We start from the raw sequence: 19,297 nt of genomic DNA, 5'->3' as shown, positions 1-19,297 counted from the left end.
AGAGATCAGATGGTTTAACGTCTCATCCAAAAGACGGCACCTCCGACAGGGCAGCACTCCCTCAGCTTTACACAGGAATGTCAGCCTAGATTTTATGCTCAAATCTCTGGAGTGGGACTTGAACCCACAACCTTCTGACTAGAGGTAAGAGTGCTATGCACTGACACTGTAGCTATAGACAGTAGATTGTTGGATGTGGTTCATAATGATCCTGTATTAGATTCTTCCTGTGGGTTGGAGCAGAGTGTACGTATTAGTGTAGTGAATGCATCCCAATAGGTGCTGGTACCACTCGGGTATAGTATTTCATCCGTGACATTCTTCCTGTATGTGAGTAGCAGGCTATTTTACCCCCAGTCATCAAGATCCAAGGTGCGGCCCTGGACAACCTGGACCACTTCCCATAACTTGGGAGCTCCCATCAACAAGAGCAGGCATTGACGACGAGATCCAACACCGCCTCCAGTGCACCAGTGCAGCCTTCGGCCGCCTGAGGAAAAGAGTATTTGAAGACCAGGCCCTCAAAACTGCCACCAAGCTCATGGTCTACAGGGCTGTAGTAACACCCACCCTCCTGTACGGCTCAGAAACATGGACCATGTACAGTCGACACCTCAAGTCGCTGGAGAAATGCCACCAACGATGTCTCCACAAGATCCTACAAATCCCCTGGGAGGATAGATGCACCAACATTAGCGTCCTCGACCAGGCCAACATCCCCAGCATCGAAGCACTGACCACACTTGATCAGCTCCGCTGGGCAGACCACATAGTTCGCATGCCAGACACGAGACTCCCAAAGCAAGCGCTCTACTCGGAGCTCCTTCACGGCAAATGAGCCAAAGGTGGGCAGCAGAAACATTACAAGGATGCCCTCAAAGCCTCCCTGATAAAGTGCAACATCCCCACTGACACCTGGGAGACCCTGGCCAAAGACCACCCTAAGTGGAGGAAGTGCATCTGGGAGGGCGCTGAGCACCTCGAGTCTCATCACCGAGAGCATGCAGAAATCAAGCGCAGGCAGCGGAAAGAGCGTGTGGCAAACCAGTCCCACCCACCCCTTCCCTCAACGACTATCTGTGACAGAGACTGTGGTTCTCATATTGGACTGTTCAGCCACCTAAGAACTCGTGTTTCGAGTGGAAGCAAATCTTCCTCGATTCCGAGGAACTATGATGATGATGATGATGATTATACCACAGTGGCATCATGGCTGAGCTCGATCCCGTTATAGCCTGATGGCCCGAAACCCGCACCTTTCCAGCAAGGATTGCTTTCCTTCCCACCCTCCTTCACTTCCCCAACCTTGCCAGGACAAGGTCGTGAGCTGTTTTCTAACACCCTTATCATTGTCAGGTGAAATCAACTAACATGGCATGGATCTGAGAGTTAATCTGGAACCTTTCCAGTCTGTAGCACTGTACTATACCTGGTGTTTAATTTAACCACCTAGCGATTGGTGAAGCTTAACATTCCCACAATGCCTGTTTTTTTTTTAAGTTTTTGGAAACAGGGTTCCCCAATGGATTGGTGGATAAAGGCAATTCTGCTATTGGAGTAAGCCTTAAAGGCCAGTTCCCAAATGGGCAGCATTTGGGGTGCCACAATTGGCTTCAGTGCCTCAGATGGAGGTTATACATTGACCCCTTCTGAAAAGTGCACATGTGGATGTTGGGTGAGGGCAGGATTGCACTAGACTGTGATTGCCTCTGCAGTCTAGGTTCACACGAGAATGGTCAACTGGACAATCTTCACCCCCTCCCCCGCCAACTTTTTCCCCATCTTGAGTCCTGACAACTGATGGGATACAACTTTACAGCTACTGTCCATACCTCACCCAAGTGGCTATTCTTAATTAGTCGGAAGACCATTAGACAGTGGGGGTATCCCAGAAAATTCCTGTCCTCGAATAATATCCATAAATTTTCATCTTTCGTAAGGTGATATTTGATAGAAGTCAAAATGGCAACTAATAGCCAGGAGTTCCCCCCACCCCCCCCAACAAAATGTTTAGTGTTTTGTGTAGGTGCATGAGATCTCACGCTGTTTGGTGTGTGTGTGTCTGTAAGGGGAGAACCTAGTGATTCCACTTTCATTTAATACTACTTTGCAATATAGTCTCGCATTGCTTCAGAAAAAAAAAATCAGTATATAATCCTACTTGGAAACCACAGTTCTTACTCTGTGGAAACACCAGTAAGTTGCAAGCATTTTAAGTGCTGCACATTTCAAAACCCATGATGCCCTTAAATGTCCAGAATGTTTCAGGAAGTTTGTTGCAGCTTTTTTCTCTGTCATTTGCAATTACATTTTGTTTCGAATTGAAGTTTGGAAATGGGTAGGAGTGCGAATATAACAATTGTACAGTGCAGAGTGTCAGCAGAAAAACTGTATCTGTTAACTGATAAAGCAACATTTCAGCCTGAGTTGCAAAATTGTTCTGTGCTTCTCTGAATCTGATACCATTTCAGTCGCACCCAGAGCAGGCTGATTTTGATTGGGACACACACAGTTGTTTTCTAGAACACTATCTGTCCCAGGGGATACATGTGCTCTAAAGATTAAAAAATAAACCACAAACGAAAACTATTACACGGTGTATTGCTGGCCTCATTTCTTCCCTTCTCCCATGAATCATAGAATAATGCAGCACAGATGGAGACCATTTGTCTTTCGAAGAGCAATCCAGTTAAAAGAATAAATGTGAGGTTATCCACTTTGGTGGTAAAAACAGAGAGACAGACTATTATCAGAATGGTGACAGATTAGGAAAAGGGGAGGTGCAACGAGACCTGGGTGTCATGGTACATCAGTCATTGAAGGTTGGCATGCAGGTACAGCAGGCGGTTAAGAAAGCAAATGGCATGTTGGCCTTCATAGCGAGGGGATTTGAGTACAGGGGCAGGGAGGTGTTACTACAGTTGTACAGGGCCTTGGTGAGGCCACACCTGGAGTATTGTGTACAGTTTTGGTCTCCTAACTTGAGGAAGGGCACTCTTGCTATTGAGGGAGTGCAGCGAAGGTTCACCAGACTGATTCCCGGGATGGCGGGACTGACATATCAAAGACTGGATCAACTGGGCTTGTATCCACTGGAGTTCAGAAGAATGAGAGGGGATCTCATAGAAACGTTTAAAATTCTGATGGGTTTAGACAGGTTAGATGCAGGAAGAATGTTCCCAATGTTGGGGAAGTCCAGAACCAGGGGTCACAGCCTAAGGATAAGGGGTAAGCCATTTAGGACCGAGATGAGGAGAAACTTCTTCACCCAGAGAGTGGTGAACCTGTGGAATTCTCTACCACAGAAAGTTGTTGAGGCCAATTCACTAAATATATTCAAAAAGGAGTTATATGTAGTCCTTACTACTAGGGGGATCAAGGGGTATGGCGAGAAAGCAGGAATGGGGTACTGAAGTTGCATGTTCAGCCATGAACTCGTTGAATGGCGGTGCAGGCTCGAAGGGCCGAATGGCCTACTCCTGCACCTATTTTCTATGTTTCTATAAGAAGCTTTCATTTTATATAATGGCCCAGAAATTCCGATCGAGGTCTTCCCGTGGGCAAACTACTGAAAAAAAGGGAAAAAAAATGCGCACTTACCTGAAGGTGCTGTGCCCACTCGAACTTCCGATCCTGAGGCCTTCACTCACTGCGTCTCGGAGCGCATGCACATTGGGACATCCGTACGCTGGAACTGGAGTCACATGGCTCTGGGTAGCCAATCAAGGTACAGTATTTTCTCATTCATAATAATGGGAACTCCGTAAGTTGGAGTTCCCATTATTATGAATGAGAACCCCCCAACACACAAAACACTAATAAAAAAAATAGAAAAATACACTACATATTTAAGATTCATTTAAATTAAAGTTCTTATAAAAAAAATATATTTTTCCCGACTCTCTCAAGTTTTTTTAAATGATGCCTTAAAATAAACTTACCTTGGTGGGGAGGGTATTTAACAATAAAATATGTTTTCATATGTGTTTATTTAATTTAATTTTAATGTTTATGTATATTTTTAAACACTTGCGCACGATTTTTGAGGACATTTGCTAAGCAAGATAAGCGTAAATATCGCAAATCCTGCCCTTGCAAGTGTCCTCGCTCCCGATATGTGCGAGATCTGTTAAACCAGAAACTTGACAGACCGGAAAAGCGGGTTTTCAGCGCATGCACATTGCGCGCTGAAAACCGGCATTTCCGATGCCTTCCCGGGTCCGTAGAAACTTCGTACGGACGCGGGACGTCAGAATTCTAGGCATATAGTCTTCTCACATCTTAGAAACATCTTAAAGTGCTTTATGCAGAATGAATTATATGAGCAGTTACAGGTTTTTACAAAAGGCTGGTGTTGGTTGAGGAGCAATATGTCCAGGACACTGGAAGAACTCCCTGTTCTTCTTTGGGTAGTGCTATGGGAACTTTAACAAGCAATCAGATGGAGTCTGGGATTAATGTCTCATCTGAAGGATGGATCAGTTTAATAGTCCTGTATTTTATAGGGTAGTTCTTCTCTTCTTCTTAGGCAGTCCTCTGGAGTCGAGGATGATTTGCTTCCACATTAAAATGAGTTCTAAGGTGATTGATGAGTCCAATTCGGGATCTACAGTCTCTGTCACAGGTGGGGCAGATGGTGGTTGGAGGGACGGGTGGGAGGGGTGCTTGATTTTCGAATGCTCCTTGTACTTGGCTTCCGCGTGCTCCCGGAGAAGAGACTCGAAGTGTTCGCCGCCTTCTCGGATGCTTCTCCTCCACTTTGAGCAGTCTTGGGCCAGGGATTCCTAAGAGTTGGTGGGGATGTTTTCAAGGAGGCTTTGAGGGTGGCCTTGAAGCATTTTCTCTGCCCTACTGGGACTCGCCTGCCGTGACCTAGCTCGGAGTAGAAGGTGATTGCAGTAAGATCAAGTAGATGAAGAGATCGAGTGTAATGTATCCAGGTTTGCTGACGATACAAAGTTAGGTGGGACAGTAAGCTGTGAGGAGAACACAAAGCGTCTGCAAAGGAATATAGATAGACTAAGTGAGTGGGCAGTAAGGGGGCAGATGGAGTATAATGTGGGGAAATGTGAGGTTATTCACTTTGGTAGAAAGAATATAAAAACAGAATATTTTTTAAATGGTGAGAAACTTTTAAATGTTGGTGTTCAGAGCGATTTGGTGTCCTTGAGCAAGAAACACAGAAAGCTAGCTTGCAGGTACAGCAAGCAGTAAGCAAATGGCATGTTGTCCTTTATTGCAAGGGATAAGGAAGAGTAAGGAAGTCTTGCAACAATTGTACAGGGCCTTGGTGAGACCACACCTGGAGTACTGTGCACAGTTTTGGTCTCCTTATCTAAGGAAGGATATACTTGACTTGGAGGCGGTACAACAAAGGTTCACTAGATTGATTCCAGGGATGAGATTGTGTAGAATAGGCCTATACTCTCTGCAGTTTAGAAGAATGAGAGGTGATCTCATTGAAACATGCTAGATTCTAAGGGGGATTGACAGGGTAGATGATGAGAGGCTGTTTCCCCTGGCTGGAGTCTAGAACTAGGGGGCACAGTCTCAGGTTAAGGCGTTGGCCATTTAAGACAGAGACCAGGAGGAATTTCTTCACTCATAGGGGGTTGTGATTCTTTGCAATTCTCTGCAAAACAGGCGTAAGTGGCTGGACACACACCCTTTTGGGAAAAAAAAATCTGTTCTAAAATGAAGCTATTCTAACTGACTAGAACTGGAGCAAACTAAATGCTGAGAATTGCAATTTCTAAGATGCTCCATTCTAAACTAGTTGCTCCAAAAAAATAGCCCTCCGCTCCACTGTTGATGGTTGCTCAAACGTACATAGCAAGAAAAAATGATCTTCCTCTTCTATTCACAAGACGAATTCTCCTTTTCACAAAATGTTTAAAGACTTTTCCGTGACCTTCTAGAATCTTTTTGCTGTTTTCACAAGCCTCCAAAAAAAACCTTTCTTTACAACTATGCCTTTGGTCCCACTCCATAACTATTCCTATGTCCGTTTATCTTTCCTTTGCCCAGAAAAGCCCTTCAAGGCACCTTTCTGTACCTGAGGACGGCTACAAAAGTGTAGGTTAAGATCACATTTATATATATATAAAAAAAATCAAAACAGTTTTAGGCATTTAAAAGTATTTAGTTTATTTTTTAATTTTGTGTTCAAGGTAATGGGCAGTGGGAAACCTTTGACTAATTTGGCCAAATTAATAAACTCTCTGGTTAGATGCATCATAGGCCAGAGGCAGAGAAAAGCTTACTGTGCCCCATGGATTATATAGGACAGGTAAAGACCATCTTGTCCATCGAGCTTGTCCCACACAATTGCGATACCTTGTGTATCACAACTTATTCACTCCACCCCACCCGAAACCATGTGATCTCCTGGGGAGGCCAAAAAAGCTATTTAAAAAAAGCCGGGGTAGGAGTGGGATAGGTGGATAGATGGAGAAAAGAGAGTTCCTGAGTTTTGGGTTTTGCCAACCTATGCCTAAGCACACTGCATTTGAGTAAGTTGGGTATGTCCCTACAAGGAGCGTGCCCCCTATACCAGGCAAACGGAAACTTTGCCTATGTAGATTTTTCAGAAATTTAGCTTTGGGTTTCTCAATGAGGCAACTGGCTAATTAAAAGAATACTTCCAGGAATGGTGAATATGGAGCAGGGCGTTCAACTCAAATGGTTAATCATTGAAAGAAAGATGGTGCTGCAGATAATAGTTATAAATTGGTGATTTTGCAATCACAATATGCCCTTCTTCACAGTGATCCTTGTGGCTGGATACAAGCAGCCCATAGGTTGCCAAAACACTCTCTTTTCTATGGTTTAAAATTGTATTTGTTTGCAGATAATATTTACACTGGCCCTTCCGTTGGCTATGTTCTTGCCGTGCTGATTCTCTAAACTTTGTAGGGGGAGAGTGCAATGATCTGAATACACAGATTATCTTGATGTTTTACTAGCTTTACGAGAAGCACAGTTTCAAATTGTCTTCACTCCTCCTAAAATGGCAGTAATTGTGATTGATTCGGGTTCGAAAATAGAATGTTCAAATGCTTGAGTCAGCAAAGTGGATTAAAACAGATGATCCAAACACTTTATGAAAGGTAGAATAGTGATCTAATTAGGATATTGATGTTCATAATGTTCTATTACCGTGCATTTTTTATACAGAAATTGGAGTAATGCACTGTGCAAATTGCTCTGAGCAATAAGCTTTTGCTTGGTGAGATTGCAGTAGAGGTCCCTGAACATTTATTTATACCTGATATTTAAAAAACATTGCACTGCACACAATTGCTGTTAACTTTGCCCATTATAAATTCCATGTCCATATTAGTAATGAAAACTGCCTATTTGCATGTAAATATACCCTTTCTGCCAATGAATGTGCTGCACTGCTACCACTGGTTAGAGGTTGCAATTACAGTTGAGAAATTTACCCAGGCAGTTACCATTATAAATGTAAACATCGGAACTCCGATGGACAGGCCACATCGTCCGCATGCCCGACACTAGACTACCAAAACATGCGCTCTATTCAGAGCTCCGACACGGCAAACGAGTCCCAGGTGGGCAGAGGAAAAGCTTCAAGGACACCCGCAAAGCCTCCTTGAAAAGGTGCAACATCCCCATCGACACCTGGGAATCCCTGGCCCAAGACCACCCAAAGTGGAGGAAGAGCATCCGGGAGGGCACCGAACACCTCGAATATCTTCGCCAGGAGCACACGGAAGCCAAGCACAAACAGCGGAAGGAGCGCACAACAACCCAAGCCCCCCCATCCACCCGTCCCTCCAACCACCATCTGCCCCACCTGTGACAGAGACTGTAGGTCCCGCATTGGACGCATCAGTCACCTGAGAACTCATAGTAGTGTGGAAGCAAGTCATCCTCGCCTCCGGGGGAGGGGGGGGGTGGAAGAAGCAGAAACAGAAACAACAATGGCTAGTGTTTATAGCTGGACAGTAGTTGAGCAACTACAATAAAAGTTGTTTGACAACAGTAAATGAGGCCAGTAATTAGAGTTGCTTTGCGTTTACTGAGGAGTGTTTCTTTCCCTATTTCCCACTCCTGAAGGTGCTGACTCGGTGGGGGACAGTGCTACAGACACAGCAACCAACCCCTCACTACTTTGCCCAAGTGTTCCTCTTTCTGAGATGAACCATGATTATCGGCAGGTTGTTGGACTGCAGATTTGAGGGCCTGATCTTCGAACACTCTCTTGCTCAGGTGGCCGTAGGCTGTGCCGGCGCACTGGAGGCAGTGTTGGACCTCGTCATCGATGTCTGCTCTTGCTGATAATAGGCTTCCGAGGTATGGAAAGTGGTCCACGTTGTCCAGGGCCGCGCCATAGTTCTTGATGACTGGGGAGCAGTGCTGTGTGGCGGGATCAGGTTGGTGGAGAACCTTTGTCTTACGGATGTTTAGTGTAAGGCCCATGCTTTCGCATGCCTCAGTGAAGATGTTGACCATGACTTGGAGTTTAGTGTCCTGGGAGTCCCTGGCCAAAGACCTCACTAAGTGGAGGAAGTGCATCCAGGAGGCCGCTGAGCACCTCGAGTCTCGTCGCTGAGAGCATGCAGAAAACAAGCGCAGGCAGCGGAAGGAACGTGCGGCAAACCAGACTCCCCACCCACCCTTTCTTCCATCCACTGTCTGCCCCACCTGTGACAGAGACTGTAATTCCCATATTGGACGGTACAGTCACCTGAGAACTCACTCTTAGAGTGGAAGCAAGTCTTCCTCGATTTGAAGGGACTGCCTGTGATGTTGGACTGCAGAAGTTATTAGGGCAAAGCGCAGTTCTATTCTCGGCCAAGGTGCAGCAGTAGGGCCTCTAAGCAGCAATCTGGAGTAGGATTTCTTGACCATTCTCTCTCCCACACCCCTCCTCCCCCCCTGTCCCTGTTTCTTCCCTGGCAAAGATCAGCTACATCAGCACTGGCTGGGGACTGAACCCGGGCCTTTCGGTCCTCAGCACCACACCAGATGATTCTGTGGCCAAATGCACAATCTGAGGAACTGAGCTGTGGTTTCAATCGTCCTTACCACAGGAACACTTTAATTTGGCAGACTGAGTAAATGTAGAATCTCCCTGATGGAGCAAATTCTAAGTGTTGCACTGACTTTACTGACTTAGGCTGGGTCACTGGAATTTTGCCCTATCTGTTCACACTGTGGCAATACTCCAGAAATGAACAAATGTAGTTATCTTCTTGTAATCGCTGTTCCGAGCCAACTTTAACCACACCCTTTACATAAAGTGTATATACACCAGCAGTACTGATGCTACTTTTTAATCTTGACATTTTCTTACTGTGTTTGTGTGTGCGTTTGTGTGTGTGTGTGTTTGTGTGTGCGTTTGTGTTTGTGTGTGTGTGTGTGTATTTGTGTGCGTGTTTGTTTTGCTTTGGGGCATCATGCTGGGGGAATAAAACCAACTTTTGGTTTTGACACTTCCACCTCCCCTTGGTCAGGTTAGGTTCCGAATAAAGCTCCTTTCACTCTGCTCCATCAGTGTGATTGTTGTCATCATCATAGGCGGTCCCTCGAATGAGGATGACTTGCTTCCACGAGAGTTCACAGATGTTTCAATGAAGGACCCGATGTTCCAGTCCTGAACTCCAGTTGAGGGGGTGGAAGATGCCTGTGCGTGGATTTTTAAAAAATAACCCCAAGCTCAACAGAGTATTCCCACTGTAGCTGTGCAACATTTCTGCTATCTAACGACCTTAATCATTATTTCTTGTTATGATTCATACATATATATATTTTAACCAAATATGTTAGGTAGTGTTTGATGCAAGGTTGTAACAAGGGGCTCTGTACCGATTCTGAGTAGTTAAAGAAAAGAAAGACTTGCATTTATATAGCGCCTTTCATGACCACCGGACATCTCAAAGCGCTTTACAGTCAATGAAGTACTGTTGTAATGTGGGACATGCAGGCAGCAAATTTGCACACAGCAAGCTCCCACAAACAGCAATGTAATAATGACCAAATAATCTTTTTTTTTCTTATGTTGATTTCAGAAGGTAACTCTGCCAACGCTTGCAAATTGTTTACCTTTACCTTGTGACAATTTCTCTCTTAATATGAATCTTCATTTACATGTCTGCTCTTTGGACCTCTCTCAATAACAGTTGAGAGTGAATTGAGGTAATGCCAGCACATTGAACCGCAGAACAGGGATATATTCATATGAAGGACCTGGTGAGAATGTAGGAGAGGACAAGGTCCAACTCTGTACTGCAGCAAGTGTCAGAGAGCTGCAGAGAGATGTTTATAAGCTGTGGCGGCAATGCACAGACTGATCCTGAGCATCGAAGTTATGAGGAACAAGTGCCGAAACTTGGCTTTTTCAACGTTGAAGTGAGGCAGCTAAAGAGTAAACCTTCTATAGTGGTACGTATGATAGTAAAAAGCACAGGATAAGTAAATCTGAATACTACAAATTAGCTGTGATACTGGAACAAGTGGCTACGAGTTCAAACTAGATTAATTTAGGCCTGATCTCAGGAAATTCATCACATACGAAGGATGAAACTGAGTACTGTGTACAATGAGCAAGTGTGACCTTGGCTCCTTTTAATAAGACTCCAGAGTGCAGGTACCTCGTGGGAGGCCTGCTTATATACTGTGCTCCCAAGGAATGCTGGGACCCCTTGGGACTCCAACAGGTGGTCAGGTGTCATACAGGTTACAAGGGGTTAAATACATAAAACACAAGGTGATTAACAGTAGACTAGTCTTCCTGTTAGTGTAGTGAAAGCAAATGCCCTGAAAGTAATTAAGAAATATATTCTGCTGCCATGAGAGGACTGCCTATATTTTTATTCTCTGGGTGATTAGAACCATCGCAAACTCTGATCTTTGCCACTGACTCCATCTCCTTCCCCAGGCACATTCTCTGGGTTAAACCACACTGCTGAACCCTGAGTTGAGCTTTAAACCCATATTCTTTCCACCAATCACCAATACCGCTTACTTTTACCTCTGCACCATTGCCTGTCGCCACTTTTCTGCCGAAACCCTCACACGTGTCTTTGTTACTGCCAGACTAGATCTAGGAGTGCTTCATGATGGATATATAGAGTGATAATTTCCTTATCACTGACATCTCTATGGTACTGGTGTGGAATTTTGAGTGTTGGCCTCTGAGTCAGCAGGTTGTGGGCTCAAGTCACACTCTCTAGAAACTTGAGCACACAATCTAGGCTAAAACTCCAGTGCAGTACTGAGGGAGCGCTGCTGTCGGAGGTGCCGTCTTTCAGATGAGACGTTGGATCGATGCCCCATCTGTCCTCTCGTGGATGTAAAAGGTCCCATAGAACTATTTCAAAGCAGAGCAGGAGAGTTCTCCCCTGTGTCCTGGACCAATATTTATCCCTCCATCAACATCATTAAAACAGATTATCCCGTCATTATCACATTGCTATCTGTGGAAGCTTGCTGTGCACAAATTGGCTGCCGCGTTTCCCACATTACAACAGTGTGACGACATTCAAAGTGCTTCATTGGCATTCAAAGCGCTTTGAGGCATCCAGTGGTCGTGAAAGGCGCTATATAAATGCAAGTCTTTCAAGTCTTTCTTAAGGAAGTTAGGCAATAAAGTGCAGTATAGTATGGAATCTAACGATATCTTAATCCATGGACTGGTGCAGTATCAATTCTATTTTTTTTCTCCTTCTACTAGTTGCCACCCTTGTCTTTCTTTTCTGGAGGTGTAGATTTCTTCCCAAGGTATTGTTAGTACATTTCTTTCTGCAGGTTGGGAAATATTTTGTGGCACCCTCTGTTTTATTCTTTGTCTCTTTGACTCTTTATCCAAACTAATTTATCAGTGGTTCTGACTAACAGAAGTGTACTGCCGACCCCTACCATAGCACGCGTATTTGTCAAACATTGTATTTCATTAATGTACCTTCTGCCTTTGGTCTAAACATACTGCCAGTTGAAAATGCTAATAAACTCTGATTTGCTGCTCAGAATTATTTTACAAGACTGAGCAAGGCAGAGATCTTAAAACATTAGCCATTGCAGATGCCAAGTTTCCAACTTCATAAATTTCTCGATGTTTTTAGTAAGTTGAGATGTTGCAGAACCAGTCTGGGTACCATTTGGTCAGTTTATCACTTGTGAATCAAATTGTGTGACAAGCTGGGACCTTTCACCCGATCCTAATAACTGAACCAGTGGCACCTTTTTCCCTTTTCCAAGTTTGGCAACACAAAAGCCTGTTTTTCATGGTATATCATTATAAGATTAATCACCCTGACTGCACTACTCTGTTTATCCTCCATCAAGAACTTTTTTTTACAACCTGGAAGTGGAATTTAACTTCTCTTTGAAAAAGGTTCAAACTTTTCCCATCTCAGAAATCCCGCTTACTTAATTTGGTGCACTATTCTGAATGATGAATGTTTCGAAGAATTCTGGAATACAGTAAGAGCTTGGCAGACTCCTGTTTTATGAACCAAGTTTGTAGTATTTGAAAAGAATAAGACTTGAGATAAAATTACGGGCTGCAGACCTGTAACAGCAGCTTATTTATTTACAGAAAAAGAAAGACTTGCATTTATATAGCGCCTTTCACGACCACTGGATGCCTCAAAGCACTTTACAGCCAATTTTGAAGTGTAGCCACTATTGTAATGTGGGAAACGTGGCAGCCAATTTGCACATAGCAAGCTCCCACAAGCAGCAATGTGACAATGATCAGATAATCTGTTTTTGTTATGTTGATTGAGGGATAAATATTGACAGAGGACACCGTGGATAAACTCCCCTGCTCTTCACAATAGTGTTATGGGATCTTTTACGTCCACCTGAGAGAGCAGACGGGGCCTCAGTTTAACGTCTCATCTGAAAGCTGGCACCTCCAACAGTGCAGCACTCCCTCAGCACTGCACTTGGAGTGTCAGCCTAGATTTTGTGCTCAAGCCCCTGGAGTGGGAATTGAAAAGAGAAAGACCACATCTGAATAGGTCATGGCTTGCCAGCCAGTAGTTACCTTGTACGGCTTCAATCAAATCAACAATGGCACCAAGTGCAAGCTTGGCTCATTTGGTAAAACTCCTCTCTGAGTCAAAAGGTCAGGGGTTTACGTTCACTATGCACTTTACACATAATCTTGGCCACATTAAACCAGGGGCCTTGGTCTGCCTGCTCTGCTGGATGTAAACATCCATTCAAACCTGTCCTGGCCAACATTCCTCCCTAAAGCAACACCATCAAAAACAGACTATTTAGTCGTTCATTAATTTGCTGTTTGTGGGATCTTGCTGTGTAGCAGAAGTAGCTGCCGTGATTGCCTACATAATAGTGACTGCACTTCAAATGCGATCCATTGCTGATAAAGTGTCTTGGATGAGGACAGGATTGGACTTGGAGGCAGCTACGTTGCCCCATGATCAAATGGCCAGACAGCACTCCTCCAGGTTCATCAACAAAGAATGATCAGAGGGGCAAGATACTGGCAGTCTGCTGGTGCTCTGTCGATTTGTACCTCAGCGCGAAGAAGGAGATAAAAGGGAAAAATGCACTAAGTACAGATATAAATGTACTGTAATATTTGTATTTACATAGTATCTTATCACATGAAATGTCCCAGTGAATCGCTAGCTGTTGTAACGAGCAGCAAACTTCAACAAAGCGAAAGTATAAAAACATATAAATTAATTTTAAATCTTTAGATATCCTTAAGGTTATTTCGTTATAGAAAACATATAGAAACATAGAAAATAGGTGCAGGAGTAAGTCATTCGGCCCTTCGAGCCTGCACCGCCATTCAATAAGATCATGGCTGATCATTCCTTCTGTACCCCTTTCCTGCTTTCTCTCCATACCCCTTGATCCCCTTAACCGTAAGGGCCATATCTAACTCCCTCTTGAATATATCCAATCAACAACTCTCTGCGGCAGGGAATTCCACAGGTCAACAACTCTTAGTGAAGAAGTTTCTCCTCATCTCAGTCCTAAATGGCCTATCCCTTATCCTAAGACTATGTCCCCTGGTTCTGGACTTCCCCAACATCGAGAATATTCTTCCCGCATCTAACCTGTCCAGTCCCGTCAGAATCTTATATGTTTCTATGAGATCCTCTCTCATCCTTCTAAATGCCAGTGAATAAAGGCCCAGTTGATCCAGTCTCTCCTCATTTAACAGCCCAGCCATCCCTGGAATCAGTCTGGTGAACCTTCGCTGCACTCCCTCAATAGCAAGAACGTCCTTCCTCAGACTAGGAGACCAAAACTGAACACAATTTTCCAGGTGAGGCCTCACTAAGGCCCTGTACAACTGCAGTAAGACCTCCCTGCTCCTATATTCAAATTTGCTAACTATGAAGGCCAACATACCATTTGTCTTCTTTATCGCCTGCTGTACCTGCGTGCCCACTTTCAGTGACTGATGAACCATGACACCCAGGTCTCGTTGCACCTCCCCTTTTTCTAGTCTGCCGCCATTCAGATAATATTCTGCCTTTGTGTTTTTGTCCCCAAAATGGATAACCTCACATTTATCTACATTATACTGCTTCTGCCATGTATTTGCCCACTTACCTAATCTGTCCAAGTCACCCTGCAGCCTCTTAGCGTCCTCCTCACAGCTCACACCGCCACCCAGTTTAGTGTCATCCGCAAACTTGGAGCTATTACACTCTATTCCTTCATCCAAATCGTTAATGTACATTGTAAAGAGCTGGGGTCCCAGCACTGAGCCCTGCGGCACCCCACTAGTAACTGCCTGCCATTCTGAAAAGGACCCGTTTATCCCGACTCTCTGCTTCCTGTCTGCCAACCAGTTCTCTATCCACGTCAGTACATTACCTCCAATACCATGCGCTTTGATTTTGCACAACAATCTCTTGTGTGGGACCTTGTCAAAAGCCTTTTGAAAGTCCAAATACATCACATCCACTGGTTCTCCCTTGTCCACTCTACTAGTTACATCCTCAAAAAATTCCAGAAGATTCATCAAGCATGATTTCCCTTTCATAAATCCATGCTGACTCGGTCCGATTCTGTCACTGCTTTCCAAATGCGCTGTTATTTCATCTTTAATGATTGATTCCAACATTTCCCCCCACTACTGATGTCAGGCTAACCGGTCTATAATTACCCGCTTAATATAATTATCTCTCTCTTTCTCTTCTCCTTTCCCCCTCCCCATGTCATAGATAAAACTAGATGAACACAGTTTTCAGGACGGTTTAAACTTCCAACCTCGCAGTCCTCACCAGACCAGACATCCTGCCCACAGACATTCACTTGGTCACCATTTGAGCCTGTCTGAACCAGCCTGCTGTGATTATCTCTGGGACTTTATTAAGTGTCTTACTGCTTTAGGTGAACTACCTGAATACATAAAGATGATGCTGGGTACATATTGCTCAAAATCAATACGGGTCGACCAGAAATATAAACACAGGCAGTTGCATTTAAATGGCATCTAACATTAAAATCCCAGAGCACCTTGCAAATATAAGTAAGGGAGATGGCTGGAGGAGTGGCTGAGGGCTTGGTTGGTTTTGAGGAGGTTTAGAGAAGTGGTGAGGCGAAGGGTTTAAGGAGGGAATCCGGGAGAGAGACTGAGCCAGCTGAAGGCACTACTGCACCACTGATGGTGCAATGTATTTGTTTCATGGGTTCTTTGCTTAAGAATTCATAGCGACACATTGCTATTAAGAACTGGTTGGTTTATTAACAAAGGTTTAACAATCACACTACACATTACCAGTTCATCCACTAGGCTCACAACTGCAGACCTCATTGTGGATGACCTAGACTCAGCTGACTGGGGTTTTATTGATTCTTGTGAACATCACGTGACTGGCTAAGCCATGCACAATGCAACAGCGCTACAAACCTGTGAGCATACTCACAGGGGCATACATTACAGGTGGGATAAAGGGAGAGGGCAATGCATACAATACCAGAGTTAGGGGAAACTGAGTATAGTTGGGGTGAGGAGGAGGTGTTTGGGGTGGGGGGGGGGGGTGAAATCAAGGTTGCAAAAGTAAGATTGGGCAAGGCTATGGATGAATTTGTAGATTAAATTTCATGTGCTGGGGGATAGGGAACCCTTGTTAGGTCAGCAACGACAAGGGACGATGGACAAGTGGGACTCGCTGTGGGCAGAATACAGGCGGCCAAGTTTTGGATACGTTGGAGATATTTAAAGGTGGTGGATGGAAGTCCCAGGGGAGCAGTGAAGCAGTCATTTCTCGAGGTGACAGAGCCACAAATAAAGGTTTCAGCAGCAGAGTGTCTGAGGTCGACACAATGGTGGGCAGTGTTACAGTGTTGTAAATAATTCCCAGGACCAAAGAAAGCTACAATGTTGATAAAATAGTACAATGTATAAAAAATAGCATTCTACTATCAGTAAATGTAAGGTGGTACAGTTAATTTTTATTTAATTGGATTTTTTACTTTGAATGGGAGGAGGTTTTGTGATGTTGGAGAACATAGGGGTTCCTCATAAGATATTTAAAAGCAGGTGCATTAGGTATTAGGCAATTTTTAAAAAAGTTAATGGAATATGTAGTTTTACACCAAGAGGTCAAGAATTTAAAAGTCAAAATGTAATGGTACCTCTATATAAGACCTTCATAAGACCTCAATTACATTACTGGGCAGTTTTGGAGTCCACACTGTGAGAAGGGTGTTTATGCAATCGATGCGACACAGGACACATTCACTCGCATGCTGCCTGGCATGAGGATACGAAGACTTGCAAAATTGGAGCTGTTGCCATTGGAACAGAAGAAATTGGAGGGTGCTTTGATAGAGGTGTTTACAATTATGAAGTCATTGGACAGAGTCGATCGAAACAGACCGTTCCCAGTGGTTAAAGGCTCCAGAACATGGGGACATAGATATCTGATTAAGTGTAAGAGATTTAAGATGAATAGCAGGATACCTTTTTTTAGACAGAGTTGTGAAATGATGGGTTGATAATTGAAACCGAGATTATTTCAACATATAAGAATAGACTGGCTCGGTAGTTGAAGGAAAGCTAGGTAAAAGGATATGGGAACAAGGTAGGCACACGGGATTAAGTCGATTGCTCATGTGGAAGAGAAACACTCCTACAGACAGGTTGGGCTGAATTGCCTATTTCCGTGTTACACTTTGTAAGATCGCTACTGTCATTCTGACTGAGATCAGTGAACTCGGCACAAATCAAGGATTAAACTTTCCATTCTCTGGCTCAGTACAACACCACACATTTACCAACTCCACCCTGGAGTGGGGGTCGGGGGCTGGGGGAGGATGCGGGGTAGGATGACTGGTGATTTTAAAAAAAATTAGTCAATGGCCTGATTATTTTGATATATTTAATCATGATTGTGATTAGAAACATAGAAAATAGGTGCAGGAGTAGGCCATTCGGCCCTTCGAGCCAGCACCACCATTCAGTAAGATCATGGCTGATCATTCACCTCAGTACCCCTTTCCTGCTTTCTCTCCATACCCTTTAGCTGTAAGGGCCATATCTAACTCCCTCTTGAATATATCTAACGAACTGGCATCAACAACTCTCTGCGGTAGAGAATTCCACAGGTTAACAACTCTCTTGAGTGAAGAAGTTTCTCCTCATCTCAGTCCTATCCCATTACTTGCATACATTTTTATAATCAAAGGTACATATCTTGGTCACATAATACCATGTTGACGTTCCCTTCAGTGACCTGACACAGCTTTTCACACACAGAAGCCAAACTGCTCAATTAAGAAACTAAAGACCATGAAGGCTGGTTTCTGTGCTACACCCTCTATACAAGAGTACATTGGTGTTTATAGATTCTTGCAGCAATGTCTGCTATTTCTGGAGAACACAATCAAAACATTGTTCCAGAGGAGTGTAGCAAGCACCTTGTTCAGGGACAAGTTGATTAAACACTGCTTTAAAAAAAAATGAACCTATCCATTCCCCGGAGGTCGAGACTTTGAGGCTCGATATCATTCAGTGATATTTTTCATTAACCGTTTCTCGTGGATTTGCTGTGCCATAATTTACATCTGGAGCCCGGCAGCCAAAATATTATTGCAGTTGTTTCATTTTCCTTTTTTCCCGTGGCTCTAATTTCTCCTCCCCCAACTTGCTCGAAAGCATCCATTATTCTTGCAATACACTTCCTGTTGACATCAGCACATTATCCATTGAGCTATTGAAAGAGTTGTGTTCTCCTGGTTCTGATCATGACGTACCCTACAGCCACTGGGAAGCTGCCAGTATGTCCGCCAACATCATTGGATGTTTGGCTGTCACTTTGTGGACATGAATAGCTGTACTAAAATTTTACACTTAAGGTGAAATTTCTCAGATCTGTTGTTGTGTACTGATGGGTAGCCCACAGGTCTGATACCATATTTTTTTTCCCACTAGCTTGCGTGTTAAATAATCAGAATACTAGTTGTGAACAAACTGTTTTGCATTTGGTTAATAACTTGCACGGTTTTCTGCCATTGTACTATAATTTATAACTACAATAATCCAATGCTTGAATAGCTGAAAATTGTTTTGCATTGAAAGAAAGAAGGAAGAAAAAATATGTCTCCCATTCATTCACTTCAACAACACGGAGCCTGTGACATTTGTCTCACTTGCAGAGTTATTGCACCCCCCAGTCATCAAGATACACGGCGCGGCCCTGGACAACGTGGACCACTTTCCATACCTCGGGAGCCTATTATCAGCAAAGGCAGACATTGATAACGAGGTTCAACACCACCTCCAGTGTGCCAGCGCAGCCTTCGGCCGATTGAGGAAGAGAGTGTTCGAAGATCAGGCCCTTAAATCTGGCACCAAGCTCGTGATCTACAGGCCTGATGGACCGCGTTGCAGAATTGGAGCTGAAGGTGGATTCACTCTGGAGCATCCACGATGCTGAGAATGACGTGAATAGCATGTTTAGTGAGTTGGTCTTACCGCAGGTAAAGGGTCCACAGCCAGATAGGGAATGGAAGACCAACAGGAAGAGCAGTGCAAGGAAGGTAGTGCAGGGATCCCCTGCAGTCATCCCCCTGCAAAACAGATACACCGCTTTGAGTACTGTTGAGGGGGATGACTCATCAGGGGGGAGCAGCAGCAGCCAAGTTCATGGCACCGTGGCTGGTTGTGCTGCACAGGAGAGCAGGAAAAAGAGTGGGAGAGCGATAGTGATAGGGGATTCAATTGTAAAGGAAATAGATGAGTGTTTCTGCGGCCGCAACTGAGACTCCAGGATGATATGTTGCCTCCCTGATGCAAAGGTCAAGGATGTCTCTAAGCAGGTGCAGGACA

The 19,297-nt window shown here is 44.2% G+C and overlaps 1 protein-coding gene across 1 annotated transcript in view; it reads left to right on the top strand.

Moving 5' to 3' along the window:
• The window catches only part of LOC139228537 (semaphorin-4E-like), an 86,176-nt gene that overhangs the window by 1,519 nt on the left and 65,360 nt on the right, over positions 1-19,297 (top strand). The window lies entirely within an intron of this gene.

Source organism: Pristiophorus japonicus, chromosome 18, assembly GCF_044704955.1.
Source record: "Pristiophorus japonicus isolate sPriJap1 chromosome 18, sPriJap1.hap1, whole genome shotgun sequence".
In the NCBI taxonomy this organism is placed as follows: Eukaryota; Metazoa; Chordata; class Chondrichthyes; family Pristiophoridae; genus Pristiophorus; species Pristiophorus japonicus.
This window is presented reverse-complemented; position numbering and strand designations above follow the sequence as displayed.